The 24,395-nt window shown below is 48.0% G+C and overlaps 1 protein-coding gene across 2 annotated transcripts in view; it reads left to right on the top strand.

Annotated features, from left to right (window-relative positions):
• The window catches only part of SERTAD2 (SERTA domain containing 2), an 82,023-nt gene that overhangs the window by 35,330 nt on the left and 22,298 nt on the right, over positions 1–24,395 (top strand). The gene's annotated exons all lie outside the window — the stretch shown is intronic.

Raw genomic sequence — 24,395 nt, 5'->3', positions numbered from 1 at the left:
CTGGATGGCTCAAAGGACAGGATTAAATCCTGCCTTAACTAAAAATGGGCCTCTCTCAAACGATCAGCGGCACTACAAACTCGTATCCCTCAGAATGGAGCAGAAGTCTTTCCGCTGATTCCTTGTCTTGCATCAAAACCTTTGTGGGTGAACGAGTTGGGTGATGTTCTGAAAGGTGGTAGTTACCTTTCTCGGCGTTACGCCGAGCTCGGCAGGGCAGACCCCCTTACCCGAGGAGCACAGGAGGTGCGGGATCCCTGCTGCTGCTTGCACAGAGGTGGGGAAATGCATGGGTGTCAGGAGGCGCAGCGTGCTGCAGCGGGGCTTTGGGGAATGGGCCCCCGAAGGGAAGCTTGCGAGTCGTGCTGCCATGAAAAGCCTCGCAGCATGTTATATGATGCAAGCTACTTGGCAAATGCTGTAATTGTGTCACTGAAATGGCTGAGACATCGCTGGGTGAGGAGGTTCTGCCTTGCGAGCATGCGAACATGCTGCAGCCTTCGCTGGTGTGCGAGGGCAGCCTGGGACCACTGGTTACGCTGCCAACTGCCACGAGTGTTGTGTTTGTATGCAGTTTGGGGATTCAAAGTTTGCTTGTTGTATGGCAGAGAGCATGTAACAAGATAAATAGCAAGGGGGGATGCTTGAAAAATATTTTTCAAGGGACTTGGAAGATATGCCTGATGATTAGGGACCATGTTTTCATGAAGGCTTCAGTTCAACATCCTGTCTTATTCTTGCAACGAACTGCAGTTCTGCAGAAAGCAGCTATTGGCGTTTCTAGTGTCTCATTCCTTCTGCAGCTAGTGGAAGCTGTTTCCTTTTCAATGTCACTATTTGCACCCGCAGCAGCTGGAGCTGCGAGGTACAAAATCAAGGGAATGGCTTTAAAATCCAGGCTTCGGGCCTGATTCAGGTTCAGGCTTCCAACTCCCAGCTCCGACAAGTCTGAGCAGTGCTGTGTAGCACAGGAGTGGGAATGTGTGCGTACACAGAGCCTGCATGTGCTGTTCCTGTCAGGTGTTAAAGTCCAGCGTAAAGCAAATACCATTTGCAAGTAGCCCAGAGCTGTCGTTTTTGTGTGTGTGTGTGTTTAAACCTTTGCTGTGAAACAGAGCTCTCATATTTTCCATTCCTAATTCAAGAGCTGGAGGGATCGCTAAAGCCAGGTATCAAGTTACAAGAGAAAGAGTGAAGACATTTGGTTGCAGCTTCATCTGCTTGCACACTGCACCCATGCAACCCTTCTCATCAGCCCCAAAGTCAGTGTTAAAATGATGTAAGGAAATCGTTCATCTTTTTCTACAGTGCCGTCCTTGGGAAGCACGGCATCTGCAAGGAAAGCTCTCACCAATAGAGGTGTGTGAGGGCTGGGAAGAGGAGGAAGGAAAAACCCTGTAATGTTCTAAAAAGCATCTCATCCATAAAGCAGGAAATGTTGTTCCTACTCATCTGAGCTCCTAAAAAAAAAAAAGCTTCAACAATAACAATTTTCAAATGAAATCCTTTGAATGGGTAATGTGTGTAGCCTAAAATGAAGATGTGACTCAGCCAGGAATTGTTACTATTACTGGTACTGTTTTAGCTTTCAGACGGAGTCAACTTCAGATATTTGGTGTGTCCTTGGTTCTGAGAGAAGGCTGGCTGGAGGTGGTGGCAGAATATCCTTTGCTGGGTCGTTAATTCAAACTGGGATATTTCTGCTGAAATTGAGATTTGACTCTTTGTGAGGTTAGACGTGAACGTGAGTGAGGATTTTAATGTGTAAAAGCAGGCCAAAACCCTGTGTCCTATTCCTGTAGTCTGTTTTGTCCCTTCTCATTGCTCCCCCACCCCTCCCGTTATTTGTTTTTTGCTGGTATTTTCCAGGCCACGGTTCTTCCTCAGACAAAGCCTGTTCTCTTCTGTATTTAGACTCTTTCTTCAACCATTTTGCTTTCTTTTTGGTTCTTAACCTGGAATATGCATTTGGCTGTTTCCTTCATAGCCTGTCCCACCAAAATACGGAGCCTTCCCAAGGAGCTTCATCCTGTAGGCTTAGATCACCCATCTTCTCTTGTCTTCTGCGTTCTCTTCGTCTTTCCCCTGCTCACTGTTGTTTCTTCCCCTGCTCTCCATGTGTTGCTCGTTCCTGAGCTGCGCTTGCCTGGGTGGAAGAGGTCTGTGGCCAGCTTCTCTGCCACTTCCCCCCATGCCTTTCCTCCCCTAGAGCTGATGGGAAATGCCGTATTTCCCTCTTCTCTCCTCCCACTGCCGCCTTCCTCTCCTGCTCCCTCTTGTATAGCTCCGTGCAAAATACCCGATGGAGAGGACTTTGAGAGAGGAGGAGAGCAGGCTCCGGTTATTTCCCTGTGTGCATTTCCTACCAGTTGCCTGTTCCTACAAGCAGGCGCTCTGCCTCTGGAGCTGGGTGTTCTTGGGACTCAGTAGGGAGATCCGTTTTGGAAAGGGCAGTAGTGGACTGACATTTGATTTCCTTATTTAAGTGTGACTGTTACCCAGATGGTGGGGACCACGTGTGACTTACGACTCCCTCTCTCTCTGCGCTTCCTCGCTTTTTCTGCCCTTCAGTTCACATTTGGGCATTCACTATCCTCATCATGGAAAGAGGTAGAAATCATTCCCTTTCGCATTGGAAACTTGGGTTAAAAGTAAAACACTTAAAGCTGCAGAAGCTCTGGGGCTCATCTCCTACAGCCCCAAAGGCCTCCTTCTACCCAACTCAGGGGCTTTTCAGAGAGCCGAAAAGGGGAATTTTAGCGTAGTACATAAGCTTTTGGCTTCCTGCAGCTCATGTGGCAGTTGTGAGGGTGTCCCTAAACAGTAGTAGTCACCAGTGCATGATTGCTATATTGAGATACCGTGAACTACATGAACCCTAAATGTGAACCAAATATATAAAAGCACACAGGGAGGAGTGGGGGAAACGTAAACGAATCTGCGTATTTTTTTGGCTTATCTGTTTATATTTCTCCCAGTGTAGCAGACAGTGATTTGTTGTGTGTGCTGGTTGTGCACTACGTAACACGAACAAAGAGCATCCATGCAGTATTAAAGACACAAATTAAAACTGTTGAGATCTTCCCCTCCTCCTGTCTCTTTTCTAGGCCAGTTTTTTTTTCCTGTGTGGGCTGTGTTGCTTGCGTGCTTCCAGGGCTCAACGAAACATGCAGCACTTCTGGATAACAGACAAAACAGAATTAGGTGCTTTGTTGTTACCCATATGCCCAAGACTAGGGATAAGAAAAGCCTTGTTATCTCTTCCCTCCCTCCTCTCCGCAGACCTTCAGTGCAAGGAGTCAGTTTGAAGAAGCCGAGTGAAAACCTCAAAGGGAGTCCAGGTTCTTCCTCTGTCTGTGCAATTCTTGGTGGGAGCGACACGATGTAACGCTGAGCAGAGGCATCGTGCTTGGGTAACTTTGGGCCTGAGCAAAAGGAAGAAAGGCTGTGAGACAGCTTCTTGTTGGGAGCTTTTCCCTGCAGCCCGCCAGGCTGGCTGTATTCCTGAAAGACAGGTCATATCCTGCCAGACACGAGGCACTGAGTGAGGTTGTGCAGCCTGTGCTCCGCAGGACCGCAGACCACATAGGCCCTTTTTGAGCCTTTGCCTGTGAATACAGGAAGGACAGGCTGCAAAAGGTCCTTTATACAGGTGCCTTCAGGTAGGTGGAGAAGAGAGAAGCCTGAGTAACCTATTCTTCCATCTTGCCCTACAAATGCCTCCCACAGTTGTTGGCTCTTTCCTGGGAAGCACAAGGCTCTTCACTTCGAGGGGATGTGGATTGGAGGAGGGAGTGCTCATGCTAGGGCGGCCCAAAGAGCCAGCTCGCCTTTGCGGACAAGAGGAGGAGATATGGACAACACCAGTGCACCCTGGTGCTTATGGAAGGGTATTTCTAGAGCTCTAGCAAAGTTCAGATGAGCAACTGCAGACGTCAAACAAGCTGTCCAGCTCTCTGAGCCACCCCTTACCACAGGAGGTGTCAAAAGCAACGTGCATCTGCACCTTCTGCAGTTGCAAACATAGCTCTAAACTCTGAGCTGCTGGTTCAGCTGCTGTGCCAGATGCACGGTGTGAGACACAAGCATGTCTTCTGTCAGCGTGGAAAGCTCCTGTTGCGAGGTAGAAAGGATGCTTGGGGGGAGACATCTGAAAAAGCCTCAGAGCAGAGCTCATCTACCTACTTTACTGCGTTGAGGGCAGCAAAGCTGTGCGTGAATTTCCGTCTAGCTGCTGCCGCTCACGCCAACCCTAGGTGCATGAGGTTTGCCTCATAACAGCCAAAAGGGAATAGCACCATCGGATTTCCTCCGTGCTACCTCTTGATTTCCGCACCAGCAGCGCTTGGCTTACGAGCTGAAAGCCTGATCCGAACTTCTCGAGTGTCAGCCGCCGTGCGCAGCCACCAGCTGCCGAAGCAGAGCTGCGTCTTTCCCTCACCCGCAGCCTGGCTCCTGGCCCTCGGCAGCCACAGCGGGGCAGGCTCTGCAGCCAGCTCTTGCTCTCCCTCTGCCCCAGTGCCTCGGGAAAGGGAAAAACGGCGCTGAGGAGACCGATGAGCAGTGCTGGAGATGGCGTGAGGGTAGGTAGGGCACAGCCCTGGCAGGCTGAACGCCCCTGGTCCCACAAAGATCACTGGTGGCAGTGTGGCCATCGGGCAGCACGCACGGAGCAGCCACCTCGTACTTTAAAACACAAGGGAGGGATGGGCAGGAGCAGTCAAGAGCAAAACTGCATTTTAAGCCTCCTGAGCATTATGTGCATTGTTGAGATGTTTGCAGAGTGGTTTGCACTTCCAGACCCCAACTGAACTGCCGCGGTGGGGTCCTGATCATTTATTTTCCTGCACACGTTGACAGCTGGTCAGAAGGGCCTACCAAACACGGGGACTGCTTGAGGGCAGTGATCTTAGCAAGTTGTTGGGATTGTCTGATGCTTCACTTTTTTTCTGTCTTTCAGTGCGCATGTGTGCAGAGTGTTTAAAACTTCTAGACAATAGTTTGCTGGGTAGCAGGGAACGAAACCCCTAATGAATAGCCCATTGTTTACATCCATTTCAGCCTGTTTAGTTGCTGAATTAGTGCCCTGAAACATAGCTTGCAACTCTGTTGTTTTTAGCTCCCCTCTCCTTACCCATCCCCCTTGCCATTCCTTATGGTTGCTAAATCCTGCTGTTATCTTCTCCACGCAAGCTTCCCAATTTCCTTCTCTCCCCTTGATTTCCCTCCGTAGAAACCTCTTGTCCAAACTGGATCATCTCTTGCCTCTGGTTTAGCCAAGCATTCCCAGCCTTGACTTACCGGACTCCAACCTCAGTCCTCGATATTTTTATTCAGATGAATGGGCAGGGGGGAGTCCAAACGCAGTTTCCTGCTGCCACAGCCAGCTCTAAATCCCCGTTTTCCCTTTACCTTTTTGTCCACACATCCTTGCTTTGGAGCTCTTCCTGCACCAGTGTGCATTGTGCGTGTATATTTGTATTTCACCTCCTATTTGCCTGCCAGCCCCCTGCCCACTCTCCAGCCCTTGTTTCCCTCTCCGTTCTGGCCTGTTTGTCTTGGGTAGTGTCTGCTGGGGGGTGGGAGCCTTCCCCCCCACTCGCCGTGTAAACAAATGAGCGTGGCTGCTTGGCAGAGCTGTAACCTTTCCTCTGTGCTCGGTTTGTAGATGGCCCTTTGCTTTGTGAATCGGGGCTGTGTAGCTGTTTACCTGCAGGACGTGCTTGAGCAACTGCTGGGACTGATGCATACCATACTCCGGGACTGTTTCTTCTCTCTCCAGCCCTGATTTATAGATAGCTGGAGAAGGGAATTCTTGGCTGCCCTGTTTTGAAAACTATTACGCTGTGCTAAAACTGGTGAAACAAACACAACACTTGATACAAAACCAGCTCCATTCAGTTTTCCCCAACAAGGGGCAGAAAGAAAAGCTTCCCTTACTTATTTAAACAATAATTCCCCTTAACTCATACTGCAAGGGACACAGGTATGGAGGCTTGCTTCCTTTTCCAGGAGTTCCTGGAAATTCAGACTGAGATTTCCACAATTAACAGAGGGAATGGGATATTTTGGAGAGGGTTATTTTTTAAATATTTCTTTCTGGATAGGCAGCGTGTACATGTCGTATAGCACAAACTAGCTGCAGCTCTGCAGGGCTTCTGTGTACAGACTGGAGCGCCAGAACAGTGTGTCCTTGGGGATCTGCAGAGATGTCCCTATGGCTGGAGAGATCAGTAGGTTGGGAGCAACTGAAGACCCCAAAGATTTCAAGGAAGCACATGAAATCAGCTGAGAGTTGCCTTTAATTAAAGGAGTGCTGTGTCTCGTGCATATCAACAACTTCTGCTTTCCTTTCCTTTACACCTCTGTGGAATGCCCCCTGGATTTTGACTTGAGGGCGATGGTGTAAATTTTGAAATAACATTTGTATGTGTTAGGACAGTGCTGGCCTCCTTTTGGGATGGAGGAGTTACTCTAAAATATGGCAAAATCATCAAATGACAAGAAACCCAAGGATGTGTCAGCCCATGCCAAAGAAAATCCTGCAAGAGGGAGAGTCAGCTGTGAAAATTTACCCTGTTGCTACGGAGCTCGTTTTGTTGCGTGTATCATGTGCAAGAGGAATAATTAAAGAAATACTCCACCTGGCAAATGAACAGACAATCTATTTGCCCCAGTTACGGGACAGTTACACGTGCACTAAACCTGAGACACCTGGCAGCAGTGCTTAGCAGGTACAGGCTGTTAATGGCCAGGTGGGGAAGCAGATTTTTTGTTAGAGGAATGAATGGGTTCTTGGAAGGCAGGGGAGGAGGGGAAATTCCAATTTGTCTTTAAAGTATTTCTCCTGTGCTGTTAAGGAAACCAGATTTGGAGAGCGTTCGCTCTGTAAGCAGCAAAGCTTTCCATTTCCCACTGCGGGGATGCTTTCTCTTTATTTCCACTACAGGTCGGTGGCAAGGTCCTGAGGCCGTGCCAGGAGCCTGGCTGAGCTCGCGCCTCCTCCTCCCTGCACACAGGGGTGATGCGTTGTGGCAGGGGAAGAGCTAGTGGGACATCACCATCCCAAATTGGCTTCAGACTGATTTGAGGGTGCAGTAGTGAGGTGGCTGTGTACCCCAATGTGGTGCATTTTCACACCTGTATTTCTAAGTGGGGAGGTTTCTTCTGTTATTTGGGCTTTGTCGTATTTAATCCCATGACGAGTTTAGGCTATGCATCTTGAATTTATACTCCTTTCTTTGCAACTTACACAGCTGATCTTTGGCCCTCTGTTGCATTTGCGTCTCCTTTTTCCTCATCCAGCTTTGCAAATTCCCTATTTACATTCTTCTACGTGCTCGAGGCACCCTAGGACCCCAAAGCAGAGCCACCGTGCTGTTGTTTTGGCCTCTTATTGCCCTCTGAAAACACGGAGCCAGTAATTCGGATTAATTCCTGACTTTCTTATAATGATTCACTCCTCCTCCCTCTATCACTAGATAGCACATTCCTCACAAACCAAACTCGTGTAGCCCAAAAATAGGTCTCACACCACCACCTGCACCCACTCCCTGGACAATAGGCATCGCCGGTGGCATCTGTTGGCGTGACTTCTGGTGAAACCTGCAGCGTGCTGTGCGAGCGTTCGGGTAGAGCCAGTACGCCTCTCGTCATACCTGCCTTATAGAGGACAGGGAAAACTCTTCATAAAGGGGAAAAAAAGGGGTGGGGAAAAAAATAAAGTTATACGCTATCTCTATCAGCGTGCAGGTTTTTCTGCTGGCTGGTTTGGGTGATTTATAATGGTGTGCGGAGCTTTGTCACCTTTATGCTGACTCGTTCCGATGCTGCCCAGAGGTCGGCCTGCTGGCCTGTAAAAAATGAGTTGTTGATATAGGTTGCTTTTCCTAGCAGCCACGCTACCAGGGCTGCCCTCCCTGCTCTCAGTCTTGTTGCAGGGCTCACCCGTGGGCTGAAGGGGCCCACCTGGGACATTCCCTCAGCCTCTCTGCCCTGCTTATTTCATTTTAGAGATCCTCATAACGTGACCCTACGCAGGCCATAAACACATCTCTTTCACTTAGTGGGTAGAAGAGCAGCAACACCAGCAGCCAGACTTGTAGCCTTTGCGCAAGGATGGGATTCCTCATCTACGTGGTTGCTTTGGGAAGCTTGCAGGAGAGGAGTATGCTTCCATTATTATTATTATTTTTTTTAACGGGATTAGCATAGAGCATGGAAAAACAGGGCTGGCTGCTGAAACAGTTGCGCTGCAAAGGGGATGGACACAACGGGTTTAACAGCTGAGACAGAGGTGTCTGAGTGTGTGACCTACATTAGGACACGCACATTGTGTTTTCTCCTTCCCAATAAGTGCTGAGAACAAATTGTCATGGAAATGTAAAACACATTCAGTCTGTTTTGGGCTGAGGCAAGCAACGAGGGCCCTACAGCCTTGAGAGCCATTTATGAGCCTGCTTGGGGAAAAGGCCCTGTAATGAGATGGGGTGCCAGATCCTGTTTCTCCGGCTCCTTCCGTAGTGCTCAAGGTATGTCTAGGAACCACCTCCTGTTTGCACCCAGCAGTGCCCTCGTGTTAGGCCTGGCACACACCCCAATCATCCTCCATGCAGTGGGTGGGCAGCGCTGAGCCCATGCTCTGCACACCCCAGCTTCTTGAAGACATCCTCCAGGAGCGGATCTCATCTCTCCTGGCCAGGCCCCGTGCGTGCCAGGGCTGTGCCCACGCTGGGGCAGGGTTCCTTCCTCTCGCCTGGCGAAGCTTGCAGTGTTGCTGTGTTGAGCAGCGCTTCTCTGAAAGCTGCTAAATAGACACGCTAAGCTCTGCCTTGACAATACACCCTTTTCTTGAGAGAAATGAGAAGTTTCAATTTCAGTCACTAGCCTGTTTTTCATTAACCTGTTTTAGTCAGCAAGTCATAGCTTTACTGTGCCACTCGCTCCAGCAGCCACTTGTCAGCCTAACGAGATGGTGGAGCAAAACTCCTGTCCTCTGCAGAAAATGCAAAGAGAGAAGAGGCAGCTCTACCCCAAACGTTAGAGGAGACTCGGTCAAATTAACACTCCAGTAAATGTCAAATATTTTAAATTTACAGGGCGCTTTAAGCCCCAAGTAGGGAGCGAGGGGGGAAGGGATTGGAGTGAAGTTAATAAAACCTTTTACAACTTTTGACTTAATCTTTTATTCAGTGTTTGTATAACTCAGTTATCTGCTAGTTAATACCAGTATTTTTGATACCTCTCCGGAGCCAATACACTGCAAACCTTCAGCCCTGTTGGGTATTTGTGCTACAGCATATTTAATAGCCATGACAACAATTCAACAATTGTATAGCAGCCTCCCCTCCCTGTCTGAATGTTGCAGGCACCAGAGTGTCTCCATTGGAAAACCCCTAAACATACTGTTTCAGCCAAAACTGGTTTAATGATAGTCTACTGTGAGCTTGACAGGCTTTAAAAAAAAAAAAAGGAAAAAAAAAGACACTTTTTTTCTTCTCACCCCCCGCCCCCAATTTTTTCTCAACTTCTTCGCTTCTTTTGAAAAAGCTGCCACTGTAAAATACAAGGCAAATTAAAAAAATAAATTGCTTTAAATTGCTTAACAGGCTTGATGAGACAAAGACTGGTGTGTTGGAGTGGCTGCAGGGAGCTCTGCGGCTGCTTTTGTATGATTTCAGAGGTGAATTTAGATGGCTGGAAGATAGATGGGTGCCAGATGCAGTTTGACACAGATTCCGGCAGCTGCTCCTGCGTGAGGTTTCATTAGCGGCGAGTTAGCCAGCAGCAGAGCACCGGCGAGGCCCCGAACGCTGAAACGACAGCGAGAACAGTGAAACAATACAATATTCGCTAAGTGATTTTAATCTAGGAGATTAAATGACACCCAGACGGCTTCCCGACTTAAAAAGCCGCCGTGGTATAAAGCTGGTAATGGCACTCGCTCTCTCCAGGCCCTTGTTGCGTGTATTTACATTGTGTGTGCTTCCCCGCCCCCCCCAAAATGGGAAGAGAAGGGTAGATTTTGTGTTGCAGTCATATTTTTCCATTGGAGCTGTATAATGTGTTTTTAACTGCAACAGGAAACATTGGCCTCGCTTCGACAAATGCTTACATTGGATTGAAGTGCTCGCGTGCTCCCGCTACGCACAGGCGTAGCCGTTTGAGAGCTTCGGGCCATGGTCTGTAAAGTAAATGGCTTCCTTTTTAATAGAAGGGCACGTCCCCAAATCAGGAAGTCACTGGTATTTACAGGCTTGGGGAATTTGGCTTGTTTTTAAGTAAACCAGTGTGCTAGGATGGACAACTCGATAGAAATGGTGGTGAGCTGCTGTTCCCCGGGCAGCTGGAGGTTTGTTCTGGGGGAGGACAGGCTAAAGTTTGGAGTTTTGTGAAGGGAAAGAAAATGGGGTCACACTTATTTGCAGTGCTATCTAAGCTGACTGGGGTAAGAGGTGCTCGGGGGGGCTGACTGGCTGCCTTTGGGGACCCCTGGCTGCGTCAGGGCTGGCATTTACAGTGCGGTTACTGGGGCCTTGTATAAAACAGCTTGGTGTGCTTCTGGTGCTCCAGCAGGCATACCCCTGACAAGAGGAGGAGGTCTTCCCTCTGTTAGTAGGGGGAAAGCATATAAAGCAACAAGGAAACAAAAAATTTCTTCTTTCCTTCCTTACGTGCCACCTGAATAGCGCCGTTACGTATTTAACTGCTGGTATCAAACTACTGCAATCACTTGGAATCATTTGCTATCCTCACGGCAAGCAAACAAAACATTTTTTTTCCAATTAATATGCAAGTTGGATGCATGCAGGTTGCCTTTCACTCTCCACCGCTGTTTGCTCGTGAACGTTACAATTCTGTGTCTAGATGCCTTCGGTAAGTACCCCATGCATGGCTTCAATTAAGCTTTCTATATTGAGAAAGTATGCCTTAATTTAGCAGGTTAAAGATATCTCTGTTACATCAGTTTGTTCACAGTGTGTTGTGACCTAATCAACTAGGGATGTAAGCCATTTCATGAGGAGTAATTACTCAACAACAAAAAATGTCTCTCTTTCCTAATAGCTGGGAGTGAGTTGGCTAATTGGAATCCATTTTGGTAGCGGCAGGTCAGCAAGCAGGAGGTGACTTTCCTGGCTGGCTCCTAGGTGGGAGGGAGAGGCCGTCAGAAGCTGAAAGGCAGAACCGCAGCTTCCTGAGCCCGTCGTGAGAGCACCGCGGCCATTCAGGAGCGTGGCGGCTGCTCGTAGCGCTGGCTCGCGCGGCGCCCTGGTGCTCTCCTTCACCAGCGATGCCGTCGACACAGTTTGGCCAAAACCCATTCCTGGATGTTTTTGAGGGAAGGAATTTGAGTGGGTTGGAAATGCCAGACCTGCTCTGGAGCATTGCGAAATAGCTCTGATTTTTTTATTATTACTGGAGGCGGGGGGCATGCAACGATGGCTTTGTCATGTGACGAGTCTTCTGCATTGCCTGGTTAGGCCATGGTCAGGAGACGGTGCGAAGTTGAGAGATGCTGCTTATTTTGTCTCTACTAGGAATAGCTTATGACAGTGACGGAACGATTTTTGCTTTCAGTGCTTCGTCGCTTAGGAGCGTGGACTGCTAATTCTGCCCCAGAGGTGCCACGTTGAGGCAGCTTTTAGGTGACCCCACCGCTCGCTGTCCTGCTTTTCTGTTTTACCACCAGAAGCATCGTTGAGGTGCATCCTGATTTGATTCCCCCCACCCACCCTGGCTTCAAATTTTGCTGAGAGGGAGGTGGAGAGGAAAATCCTCATGAATTAACATTATTTCCCTGGTGGGCTTTGCTGCCATTTTATCTAATTACGCCTGCTGTTTTCCAGATCACATTGTAAGCATTTGCATGAAGGGGCTTTCACTTACCTCCTCAAGTAAATTAAATAACAGCCCTTAGGCTGGGCTGACAGCATAATGCATTTTCATGTGGGAGATCAACAGCTCCCATACCTTGAGGTGGGAAATGCTGAAATGACAGGGAAGCTCTGTGCTTTCGTCTTGAATTAGGGCAACTAGACTGAGTTGGGGCTACTTTGCAAGTGCCTGCTCCCAACTTGTGCAGTGTGCAGGCTCAGCTGGGAAGAGGGGGACACACGGGAACCCACAGCAAGGCCTACGGGGAGCAGACCGTGCTTTTCAGCTCGCTCAGATCCACGGGCTACGTGTAAGATGTGCTGGAAAGCCAGGGAAAGCAAGCCTGTTGTCAGCAGATTTAAATGCACGGCCCTATTGGAGAGCGTGAAGGGATCTGCAAACCAGGAAAGATTGAAAGCCACAGACGTAAAGCAAATGAGAGGTGCAGGCCCTGCCCTGAGGACGTTTACAGTGTGACTCGTGGATGGAGGAGGCTGGACTTGTCTTGAGCGCTCTGAAAATCAAAACACATGGGTTTGACTTTCATTTCCACAATAAGCCTCTACTAGCCATCCAGTAGTTTCCCCGTGCTTCATTTCTTCAATTCGCCAAATGAGGCAGTGGCCTGTCTGCTGAAATGACAGCCCGCCGCTCGCTTTGCCTGACCGTTACTCGCAGCGAGTGGCCAGCCCCAGGGCTGCCCTGCCCTTCTCCTCCTGTCTCAGGGCTCCCAGAGCCCCCCGAGCAGCAGCCCCCCAGATGATCCCCTTCCTCTCCCATCCTGTACGGCGTACAGACCAACCCAGTGAGCATTTGGTGAATGAGGGGGCGATGGGCCCCTACAGCAGGCAGGGAATTGAATCCCTGCTCCGGCTTGCTCTTGTGGGTCATAAGAGGGGGTCAGCAAGGTGAGTCTGCTTAGCGGGTGGTTCCCCGTGTGCTGGGGAGCCTCGTACACGTGTTTCACCTAAACAGAGAAGGGCTGAACGTGTCCTCTCAGTTTGCTGCGCCTCTGCGGTGACAGCGACCCTATCGGTAATTGTATCTCTGATGCTGAAGTGCCTTCTAGCTTTTGCTGCTAATTCTTCTTTCCTGGTGTCATTGGTGAGGGATTAAGGAAGTCATGCAGATCACCAAGATCTGCTTGAAGGAGTCGGCAGTGACTCACTTCTGTCTGGGGACTTCTGCTAAAGAAACTCAGTTGACTTGTTTTTCGTTTGAAAATCAAGATTTCTGTTCCATCAAAACATAGTTCCAAGCTGAAGGTGGGGGAGAACTAGAAAAGTTAGCGTGATGGGGGGTGTGAGCACTTTTAACTTACATGTTAAAGCATCTTGGCTCTTGTAAGTAACTGGAGTACTACTCTTGTAATGCATTGCGGTGTCTGAGATGAATTTTGAATGCCAGTGAGATAATGAGATTTATCAAACAACAAGCCCGTCTTTCACTTTGTTCAAGTTTGGCCTCGTGCCTCACATACATGGAGTTTAGCTCAGAAGCAGCTTGTCGTTTGTATCCCCAAACCACCGTGTGCAGTTCTGACGGATGGCGGCCGCTGGGCGCGAGAGCTTCAGAGCTGGGACATGACAGAGGCTCCCCCAACCTTTCTGCTTGCTCCGAGACCCTGCAGCAGGACGCGGGGTAAGCGAGTGGTCACCACGAGGCTGCTGTGGGAGAGGCTGAGGAGGCGTTTGCCTTTACGAATCACCGACTGCAATTTAACACGTCAATCATTTCTTTAGCATGAACGTGCGTGATGTTCACGATGTAAGACACACGGCTGCTTTTAACAGGTTAGGTGAGATGATTCAGGACTGATCCAGCTCCCTGGGTGATCAGGTAGTATACAGCCCATGGTGGTTATTATTCACTCCTTGTTGATGTTAGAAAGCTTTCTAACAATTCATGGTATCTCTCAAGGTCTCATCCTCTTCTCTCTTTTTGTTTTAATTTAATTTTATTATTATTATTATTATTATTATTATTCAGACTCCTGCTGTATGCATCCCCCAAGCAGGTGGGAGGGCGAGTTGGTGGGAGATGACTTGGCTTTGTTGGAACTTCACTTAATGCAGGGTGGGGGCAGAGAAAATGAAGCTAAATTACGCAGATCCTGAAGGCACAGCGAGTGTGCTACATCACTTGTGAGCATGACTAGAACTGAAAATGAATCACAGCCTTGTTAGACACTGTATGTGTCAGTGCATGTGGGCAGAAATATCATTCAGTGAGAGAGAGAAAAAGACAGAGAGAAAGGGACTGAATCTTTTAAAGCGTGCTGGTCCCACTGAAGCAGTTGTAGTATTTAATCTAATGGGTGAGAGCGGGGAAACAAGGGGGCAGCTTCTGTAGGATACTTCGCTACGTTGGTTTATCTTCCTTTCTGAAGATTCAAGAGGAGGCTGGACCTCTCAGCAGTGACATCTGAAGACTTTTCTAAACCAGAAAAGGCTGTAATTGCAAGTTCAGGTTTGAACCCACTTTCGAGGAGTTTATAATACAACCACCAAGACTTATTTTGGGTGAGATTTGAATGTGGAGTCGCTTCAGCCTGCATGTTCATTTTGCATTAGGAAGCAAATTTGATTTGCTCTTCCTGTAGCCTTTTGATGGTGCACACTCACACGAACGCAGTGGCACACCCATGTGCACACCAAGCTCGTTTCCTACATTCCAGTTACAAAAAGCCAGTCTGGAGCTGTAACCTCGATGCTTGCAGCTGTGTAATTTGAACAGGGCTCATCTCTAACCTGGAAATTGGTTTTGCAGTTAGGTTCTGATGGGACACAGCCATGGCAGGTGATTTGATGGAGAGTTGCTCGAATAAACTGGCCTCTAGAATCTGGTATGTATGTGTTCTTACTCCAGAAGACACCACAAATGATAGCAGTGTTCCTCAAGAAGCTCTTCCACCTTCTGCAGGAGCCAGTCCATGCCAGCTAGCAAACAGCAACCATCTTAAAATCCCCCATCCCGCCACCCAAATACCACAGTTTTTTTGAAGCCAGATGGAGTAAAGCGGTGTGTTCTGTCCCACGTTTCGTTTGTGCATTTCTGTACGTTGTGCTTAGTCCTGCAGTCTTCATTTGCTTTCACTAGCCCTCTTACTTCTCCAGGAAGCAAGTGGACTATAGATCAGATTGCCAGGTGCTTCTGTCTTGGGTCTGATGTTGCTAGTTCTGTATGGACAGTCTCCTCCCGTTTCTGCTGTTTTTGAAGTGTGTCTGCTGAGCACTCATACAGGTGGCAGAATCTGGCCCCAGTCTGCAGTAAGCATTATGCATGTTTTGGAGCTGTACTCCTCTGCCAAGGGGACAATCTTATCTTTTCAAGAAGCATTGCAGTTCACATTTCTTGCAGGATGGAGAGGGGAATTTATCCCCCTTCGTGAAGCCTGAGATCATCTTTGCTCAGCGTAAACTGGAAGCCATGGGAGGAGTGCGATGTGTTCCCAAATGACACCTAATGGAAGAGCTTGGCTGTTGACAGCACCAGACCACAAATGAAAACTTTTAAGGAATTAAAAAAAATAAAAATCAACCAACAGATTGTTAAAGCTGGTTTCCCTGAGTACTCTATCACAAGAAAATAGAGCTGTTTGTGTAGGTATTGTGGGCACTGCAAGCTAGGCAGGCTCCTCTAAGAGCAGCTTGAGATACTACTTCATAGCCTGAAGTTTAACCAGAACAAACTCCTGTTGCTTTTTTTTTCCCCCCCCTCTTCTCCTGTGTATGTTTGCTTAGTTTCTCATCCATCCAGTGCTAGTATGGCTAAGTCTCTTGTTGCTTCTTGGAGGTTTACGTTCTCTTCCAGGTTTTTGTCCCCAACCTGCTTTCCAGTATCTCCTCAAAGCTTTTCATCCTAGTCACCCTTCTGCCCGAACCCATCCTGGATAGGGTTTCAGTGGGAAAGCTGTTGTCCTAGCGTGTGCAGTGAAGGCAGCTGTAACCCGTCAGCCCAGGTGGGTTAATCTGGTGTAGAAACTCCAGAAATCCTGGGGTCGTGTTTGAAAATGCTTCCTCCACAAAGCGCAGCCTGTGCTTCCTGCATGTTGCCACCTGTGGCTCTTGTTTTACAGCAGGCTCAGACCCTGGTGCCAGGCTCTTCTGCTGAATTTGGGAAGGCTGCGTGCAGGAGGAGGCAGGTGGTCGTTGCTGGTAGTGTCTGCAGGCACTGGCCCATGACATCTTGTGTAATTTAAAAGCTGATGATTCTAGACACTGGCTTGAGTTTTAAAAAAGCAGCTAGAGCTGTGTGGCTTCTTCTTTATCCCCCTCCCCACAGACCAGGTGCTCTGTAGTTTCTGAACACAGTGGTTTCTGAACGTTAAGAAGCATGTAAACTGTCTCCAGCTGAGGACACAGCGCTGCACCTCCCCCCTGCACCCAAAAAAAAAAAAAAAGGGAAAAAAAAACAGAAAAAAAACACCATCAGTAACTTTTGAAAATCCTGGTCATTGTGTGGCTTTCCTAGAACGTCCTTCTTTAATGAAACGGGAATAGCTTGTGATTTTCTGACTCTTAGATGTGACCCTTCTAGGAGAAAGACAAGGAAGGGATCCATACTTGCAACAAGAACAAGCTTTTAATTACTTAGAGCAAGAACATGTTCTGAAAAGTAAAGATTTTAGACTTAATGTGCAAGGAACAAAAGGCCGTTGTGAGCTATGTACAAGAGTTGCTGAGAGTTTGTATTCTGCCCTTTTTTTTTTCTGTGGGAGTTATTTCCTGTTGTTGACTAGAGTTCTTTATTTAGAACCACCTAGCTACTGAATGACGGCTAGCTCGCGAAAAGAAAAAGTGTGATTAAAACTTGCTAAGGCATATTTCAAGATCTCCTCGCTTCCATTAATTTAAGGTGAATCTTTGCTAAATAGAAGAAGAAGTTCAAAACAACAAATGCATTTTCTCCTCATTACTTCGCCCACATCAGCCGTGACAGCTAGCAAAAATATGCTGGGAGTCTGAGGTCTTTCACCTGAACATCTCATGGAAGACAATGTTTTGTTAACAAACATGGCTTGTTTTAGATTGTCCTGGTTTTAAAACCCAAACAAACCCATCAAATGCCTGGTCTCCTTTGTTCCAGGTAAGAGTAATGCAGCGGCATTTTGTGGGGGCCACTCTTTTTGATGGACCCCACAACCAGGGTAGGAGTGCAGCACTTGCACTTTCCCAGCTGCTCAGATGAGAAAGGGTTTCCTTTGAAGAGTGCTGCCAGCAAAAAGAGGTTTCTGGCTGCTGACCTGCATGGGAATAGTATTTGTGTACATGTGTTGAGTCAAATTATCAGCGCTTTGACATATGCTTAACTTCTTTTGCTCTTCTGGCATGGGCTGAACATCCAGCTGAGGAAAGTTAGCAGAAGAGGTTAAAAAAAAAAAAAGACTTAACCTGAAGCTTACCAATACTGGATTATAAGTGTAGGTAGGCAAGCAAAGGAACTGAGGTTACTGACTTTTTCTTAGCAGGAATCACGCTAGGAATGTCCCCTGGGTGTGGATGATTAGCAAATGCCCTGGGGCATGAGAGCAGATGGACATTCATCCCTCCTGGACCTGGCTGCTCACAAAGTCTCTCACAAAGGGTGGCAATTTCTGCTCAGCTCTTGCAACGAGGCTAGGCTGGGCCCCTTTCCGCGAAGTGCCTGCCCGCTGCCCGCTCTTGTGGGCAGGCTGTGGGACAAGAGCGATGGCTGGCCTGCGCCCTGACAGCAGTTCACATCTTTCCTTCTGCAAACAGAACTGCTAGAGGCTGGTGTGTAAAGCTGGGTGCCTGCAGGGAATCGCTCTGTAAGGGAGAGAGGTTTGGGAGCCTTCTGCCCATCCCTGCGTGCTGGGAAAGTCCCTGGTTGGGCGAAGAAGCAGGGAGAGCCTCACTGATATTCCTAGCGGTATTTTCTGTCCAGAAGTGAGACCAGAGAACAGTCTGGGCTGGGCAGCATCAGCACGGACGGGGATGCAGCTCTTCCCCTGGTTTCTTGGGCCTGCTTGTTTCCCTTAGCAATTTCCCCCATTATACCTCTGCTTTGCTCCACCCCCCCCCAGGGCTAAACCATGAAAAGGCAGAATTATTGCTGTTTGAGAGAGCTGCTTATGGCTGGCTCAGACACTGTGGGCTTCAGGGAGCAGTATGCCACATGCAACACTTGCTTTTCTAGCTCCGTGCCACCCTGCCCACAGCATATCCCATTTTTTTCCTGCAAACACCGTGGTAGGAGAGAGATTGGGGTGACCAGACAGGAGAGCTGCCTCACCCCTCTAAAATCAGAGCCAGATTTTAAGGACATTACCTCCCCGAAGTCACTGTGGGAGGGAGAGAGAGGTGTGAAAGGGTGGGCAAGGTGGTCCATGGTGATAAATTGTGGATCCTCAGCTTCTTTCTCTGTCCTGGTGGTAGATCCTAAACGCTGGGTGGGTTTGCAAGGCTTTGATGTAGCTTTGTTTGGGAATACTAATTAGGTGTAAACCTCTTTTAGCCTTTGTCTAATGGCCACTGTAAACGATCAGCTTCCTTCAAAGTGAGAGCATAAAAAAGGTTAGGGGAGAATGTAAATGAACATGTACAGTTCCCTTTTTCTTCGGTAAGCCAAAATACATTTCTCACCGTTATAGGGGTGGTTTTAGGGTAAGGCCGAGAAATGAGTGCTTCACCCACGGTCTGTTTACCTGCACATACAGTACGGGCTTTTGCTGACTCTTAGCCGTGCTAGCACGAGGGAATGTAGAGAGGGAAAATGAATGATTACCACAGTCGTCAGCAGTAAAAGCATCCTATATGCTCATTCACTCTTTTTTTTAATCCTTTCTTTGCACATAATTAATGAATTCACACATTTTGTGAAGGGTTAAAACTGAAAGACTTGTACGTACGTTCACTGCACTGACTCAATGAGTTCAGTTCTATATGATCTTCATTTATTTGTAGTGGAACAGAACGGCAGTGGGAGTTTATGCTACATTTGATGTTCTTGTGCTAGGTTTTTTTGTCAGCTCCTCTCTTTCTCTTCTAAATTTGGCCCTGCAGATTCAACTTCTGTTTTATTGGGGCTTGGGGTTTTTTCTTAAAGAAGTTGTGCAGGTCACTCACTGATTGCCTAAAATTAGACCCCCAGCAAACAGTCTGCCTGAAAGGACTTCAGATTAACATCATCTGTAAAGAGTTTTGCACCTGGGATGGCTGGAGGAAGGATTTACTGTTGCAAGTTTGGATTACCTCAAGAATCCCTTCGTCTCACTTGGTAGAGGTATTGCCTGAATCTAGTGGCTCTAAGAAGCTGCAGAAACTAGTCTGAAACGAACCGCCCAAGCCCCCTGAATGGTGTAGGAGCTTAATATGCTGCACAGGTTGTATTCTTGCCAGCAGAAGCAGCTAGAGGTGGGTGCCTTCATTTGGATGTCAGAGTACTAACTCATGTTTTCATGTAAATAAGGGCTGAAATAGTTTATTTTCCCCCAGTAATGCATCTGAGCATGAACATACCATACTACGGTGACATAGTTTTAAGTGCTATGTAACATTGCAATCCTACATCAACACTGTAGCCACGACACCATTTTGTGTGTGCCATCCCAGCCTCAAACACCCCAATACTGCTGTACAATTCTTTAACGCCACACATCTGAGCAGGAACCTCCACGTCTCCAAGCTGCTCATCACCCTGCTGGCGGCCCCGTTTGGTCTATCAAGCCTTCGGCATTTCAGCAGGCTCGAGCGGTGCTAAACATATTCCAATGCGCCTATGCAGACAGGCTTCTTCCAGGTTTCAGATGTAGTTAAGAAGAGAGCGGTGTGCATCTGCAATCCAGAAACGCACAGCTCCACGCAGAGCTCTGTTGGAGCAGCTCGGCTTCGGAAAAGGGCCGCGGCGTGCAGCACGTGCGCTGGGCCAGGTCGGTGGAGTTGCACTCCTCTGGTGAGTGGGGAGCAGGTTGTCTGTCGGTGGAAGCGAGACGGTGGCAACCTTTGTTCTGAAGCGCGCGTGTGGCTCTCATCTTCGACAGCCGCATCTCGTTAAGATTTTCAGGATCAGGTCGGGATTGTGCTGGAGACTAGTGGGTGGCCTGAGACTTCTGGCTTGATTGCAGTGACATCTGTTTACACCAGTGGTTAATTAGGCCTGAGGACTGGCTATCTCTCTGTATTTTTCCCCACTGTTTCTTCATTTTTTTTCCTTTATTTAAAGTATTCCCTTCTTGGTTGTAAAACAGAGCCTTCAGTTCTCTCGGCAGATTTTTTTCTCTTAACACACTGGCCCCAGTATTAGAGGAGCACCAGAATATCAGCGTAGCCTCTCTTCAGAAAAAGTAACCAAGTGTTCCAGAAAAGAATGGCTTGTGCTTTTGATAGAGGCTGCAGAGCGAGCACTAAAAGGGAAAGAAAAGTAAATGCAGCATTTTGCAGCCGCGAATTGTTTAAAACTTAACTCAATGTGAAGCACAGACCACTGTGTCTTGAGAAGAATGAGTGAAAAGCCGAGCCTGCGTTAGGAGCCTTTGTGCAGCACAGCCAGCTTTGGTGTGAACAGTCTGGCCTGGGTCAAAAACGAAGCACATCTCGCAGGTGATGCAGCCTGAATGGGATTTGGGAAGGAACGAGGATGTTTATGAAAAGCAGAAAGATGTGCGTGGACCCAGCAACGGTAGGCAGCATGAACTTCCGTCAGAGGACAGCGTGTTTCAGCTGGAGCGAGGATGATGCACACCAGCAGTCTCCAGAGCACTGGGAGTGCACAGGGAATTACAGAGGGAGGGAGTCATCTCAGTGCATGAGGAATGCAGCAAAACCTCCTCTGACTAAGCCAGCTAATGCACGCTGTGTTTTTTTTTCTTTCCTGATAATCCTGTTCCATAATATTTCCTTAATAATTTAATATGTGAAGAGTAGCCCTTCTGAAAAGCATCTAAATCACCAAGTCTCACTTTCAGATGAAACCTTGCCACCCTTGTCCTTGACACACATGGGGGATTTCTACCAGGTATAACTACCTCAGTTAAGTTTTTTTTTTTTTTTTTAATTATTGCTTAACAAATTTACCATGTGGCACAACCCTTGGCACTGCCAAGCAACAGCTGTATGTTACTGGATTCCGTGGGCCTGATCCTGCAGCACTTGAAGCCAAAAAGCGTATTTGGGAACAGACATTGTCATCGAAGTCTGCAGAAAGACTCAGAATAAGTATACGAAGGAGGTTAGTTGCACTCAGAATATTGATTCACAAGCTCCATGGTTTTTGCATCTCTGCTCATTTTACCTAAGTAAGACCAACTGCCCAATTGGACATATAATATATGATACTGCATTAGAACTAAGGCTGCATTTGGTCATACTCATTAATTAAACTGATTTCCCCTGTAGTTTTTTTTTTCCTAGAGAACTAACGGAGAATGATAATTAAGCATATTATGCATTCTAGGGAATGACATTTCTCCTACTGCCACAGAAATATTAGAGATGAAAAACATGAACTAAAGCAGAAAAATAATAAAAAAAAGAAAAGAAAAGCTAAAATGGGAGTGAGAAGGGGGAGCGTTCCTTCCTTCTGTTTCAGCTGATTCCTCTGTGCCTTGGGACGTGCATGGCAGCCTCGTCACAGCGGATGAGTTGCGCCAGCAGGAAAAAATAAAAGCCAATTGAAATCTAAAGCAGGGCAGCCCAGCTTTTCACAGGTGCAGCTCCCTGGTAATGCACAGATGCAGGCTGCAGTAATGCAGCACCCCAAATTTTGTGGGTTTGTTTTTTTTGAGGTGCTTGCTTTTATTTGTAGCTGAACCTTGCCTGAGGAAACTGGTGGTGCTTCGGTCGAGGGGCTGCTGCTGAGCGTCACTCCCTGCTGCTCCGGGGCTGTTGCTGTTGCCATCGCCTGCCCACAGCCCCTTCCAGAAGGCCAGTATTGACCCCTGAGCTGCCTGAAGGGAGATGTCTTGAGGCTTAGTGGCATTTAATCACATTTAATTCGTGCCTTTGCTTGTGGCATGCTTGCTTCTTACCTGTGAGACCTGCGTCGCTTGGTGGGGAGTGCTGCTCTGGTAGGATGAGCATCCTTGTGGCTACAGGCAGGCCCTTGGGTTAGCTTTTCCCAGGTTATTGGTGCTGGCAGGGTCTGACTTTGCAAAAAGTTGTCTGCTCTCAGGGCAATATTACGTGTTTGTCTGTCAGCTCCTGTGTGTGCTAATGCAAAGATATCCAGGGAGAGAACGAAGAAGGTGTTTTGTTCTTACATTTACCTGGTGAAGTCTCAGCATTAACATTTATTGCAATTAAAATGGCCAAGGATGTGCTTAGAAACAGAGGAAACAATTCACTGTGTGTTTTTTTGGCAAAATTTGAGGGGTGCTGATGTTTCAGCACACCAAAGGTTGCCACTGTTTCCCAACTGGCACAGATGTTGATAGCCAGAGATTACCTGGCAGTCTGTAATATTTCTAATGAATTGCCCTAAGAAGCCTGGTGTCTGTTTCCCCCTCCAATCTTTGATTTCTGTTTGTTAATGGATTTCTTTTTAATACAGGAGGGTTTTTGAATGTTCTAAAGGAGGCCTGGCCTCGTTCAGGCAAACTTTGTCCATCCTTGCTCAAAGACGGCTGTGTTTAGACTGTGCCTGTGGCCCGCTTCAGGTCAGTAACTCTATCGAAAAACACAGTTCCTTCCCTTCTAGCGTGTCATCCTCTTGTGCGAGCAGCTCGATGGCCTGCTCCTCACGAGCACAGAGACTTTTCCCCCTGCTTCTGTGGTTTCTGGAAGCCTCTGCCAACTCACTTCCCTGCCCAGCATTCGTGGCTCGGTCGTGGGCTGTTTCTGCGCTTACCAACATGTTTGGGCAAACTGCGGTGGGGCCTCGCAGACACCTTCTGGTCAGATTGCTCTGGGGCTGCGGAGCTGAGCTTCCTGGCCAGCAAGGCCTTATTAAATCACACTCCAGGCAACGTGAGACGTGATTGGCAGCGGGATCGTTCGCTCTGTGTCACCTAACCTCGTCCTGGCATGGCAGGGCCTGAGCAGTGCAAAGTATGGGCAGGAACTCCACTCGTATCGATTCATGTCATGACCTATGCTCATCTGAGAGTGTTTCTGAGTGTGGATGCAGGCTGTGCTCGTTGTGTTCAGAGGAACAATCCGAGTTACAGCGTGACTATAAACTCCTGCCAAGAAAGGCCCAGGGGAGTTACAGTAGGAAACAGGAGGGGCAGTGAGTTTTCTCTTATGCTAGTGTAAAATTGGAGCAACCTAACAAAGTCAGGAGCGGTCAAAACTCATACACCAGAGGCTCAGGCCTTTTGCTGCCGAATATAAAAAGGCAAGACTGGGGCCTTGGATATCAGAGTGGAGCCCAGCTCTTATTTAGCAAATGTTTGTGGTTATGCCTATACTCCTGGCGATAGCGTGCACACACCCAGGAACAGGGACTGTAAGCCTGCCGTGGACTTTGAGCTCCAGAAGGCAGGCACTGCTTGGCTGGATGCATCCCCGGCGCGATTACACACGGCCAGATCCTGCCATGCTACAAGTCCAGAGCAACCCTCCTGAAGCAAAGGTGGAGCTAAGCCATTAGCCAAAGCACTGGTGGAGCTAAGAAATTGGGCTGCCAGAACTGCTCCAAAATAATATAAATACTTATATATATGCAGCCTGTTTCAGAACTTGCTGTGCCTGCATGAAAGGAATTGCCCACTGGCTGCTGGAGGGGTGACAGCAGCTGTTGTGTGACCTGCTGGCGACACGCGTCGTGGCCTTCTTGAATGTAAGGGTGGAGAAGAAAAATCTGTGTTTCAATTAGTAAGCAAAGGGGTGGGGATTTACAGTGCTGTAGCTACAGGAGGCTTTATTCTGCTCTTGAATATGCTGGGGGAGACTCAGACATCACTGGAGTTGTCCCCCTTCTGCACCAGTGTAAAGGAGGGAAGAATGTGGCTCTGAAATCTGGTGGATTTGGCTTTTAAAAACCAACAGAGTTGAAAATGTCCAAATATTCTGGCTGGCTTTTGAGAAGACTGAAGCTCACCAGACAGGTACCAGTCAGGCCCTAAAGCAAATGAAGCTTTTCCTTTCATTTACTGATTTTTATTATGACGGCTGTAATTTCAAGAAGAGCCTTGTTTTCCTGAGCTCGAGCACCAAATTTTCCCTGTCTGCAAGAAAGCATCCAGCCAGGGGAGATTCAGGTTTTAATTTCTGCCGCCTGGCGATCCATTCACAAGTCACTTATCAGTGACAAAATTCAGTAAACGGCTTGGGAATGGCTTCGCAAACCTGCCTCAGGGCTACCTCTGCACGGCAGTCAGAGGATGACAGCACTTGGATTTCCTCAAACGGAGGGCTGATAACGCAGGCGGAGGAGGAAAGGTGTCACCAGGCCTGGCGAAGGTGCTTCTCAATCTGATGCTTTCCTCCCCTTCTAATGGCTTCAGCAGAGCGAAATACCAGTCTTGGTGTTTTAAGCCCCAATTAGATGGGTGGCTTTTCAGGTCTAATTTTAAGAATCTGTAAAATCACCCTTCTGTTTTGGCAGGTTCACTCCATTAT

The sequence above is a fragment of the Cygnus olor genome, chromosome 3 (assembly GCF_009769625.2).
Source record: "Cygnus olor isolate bCygOlo1 chromosome 3, bCygOlo1.pri.v2, whole genome shotgun sequence".
Lineage (NCBI taxonomy): Eukaryota > Metazoa > Chordata > Aves > Anseriformes > Anatidae > Cygnus > Cygnus olor.
Note: the sequence above shows the minus strand (reverse complement) of the source record. Positions and strands in the feature narration are given on the sequence as shown.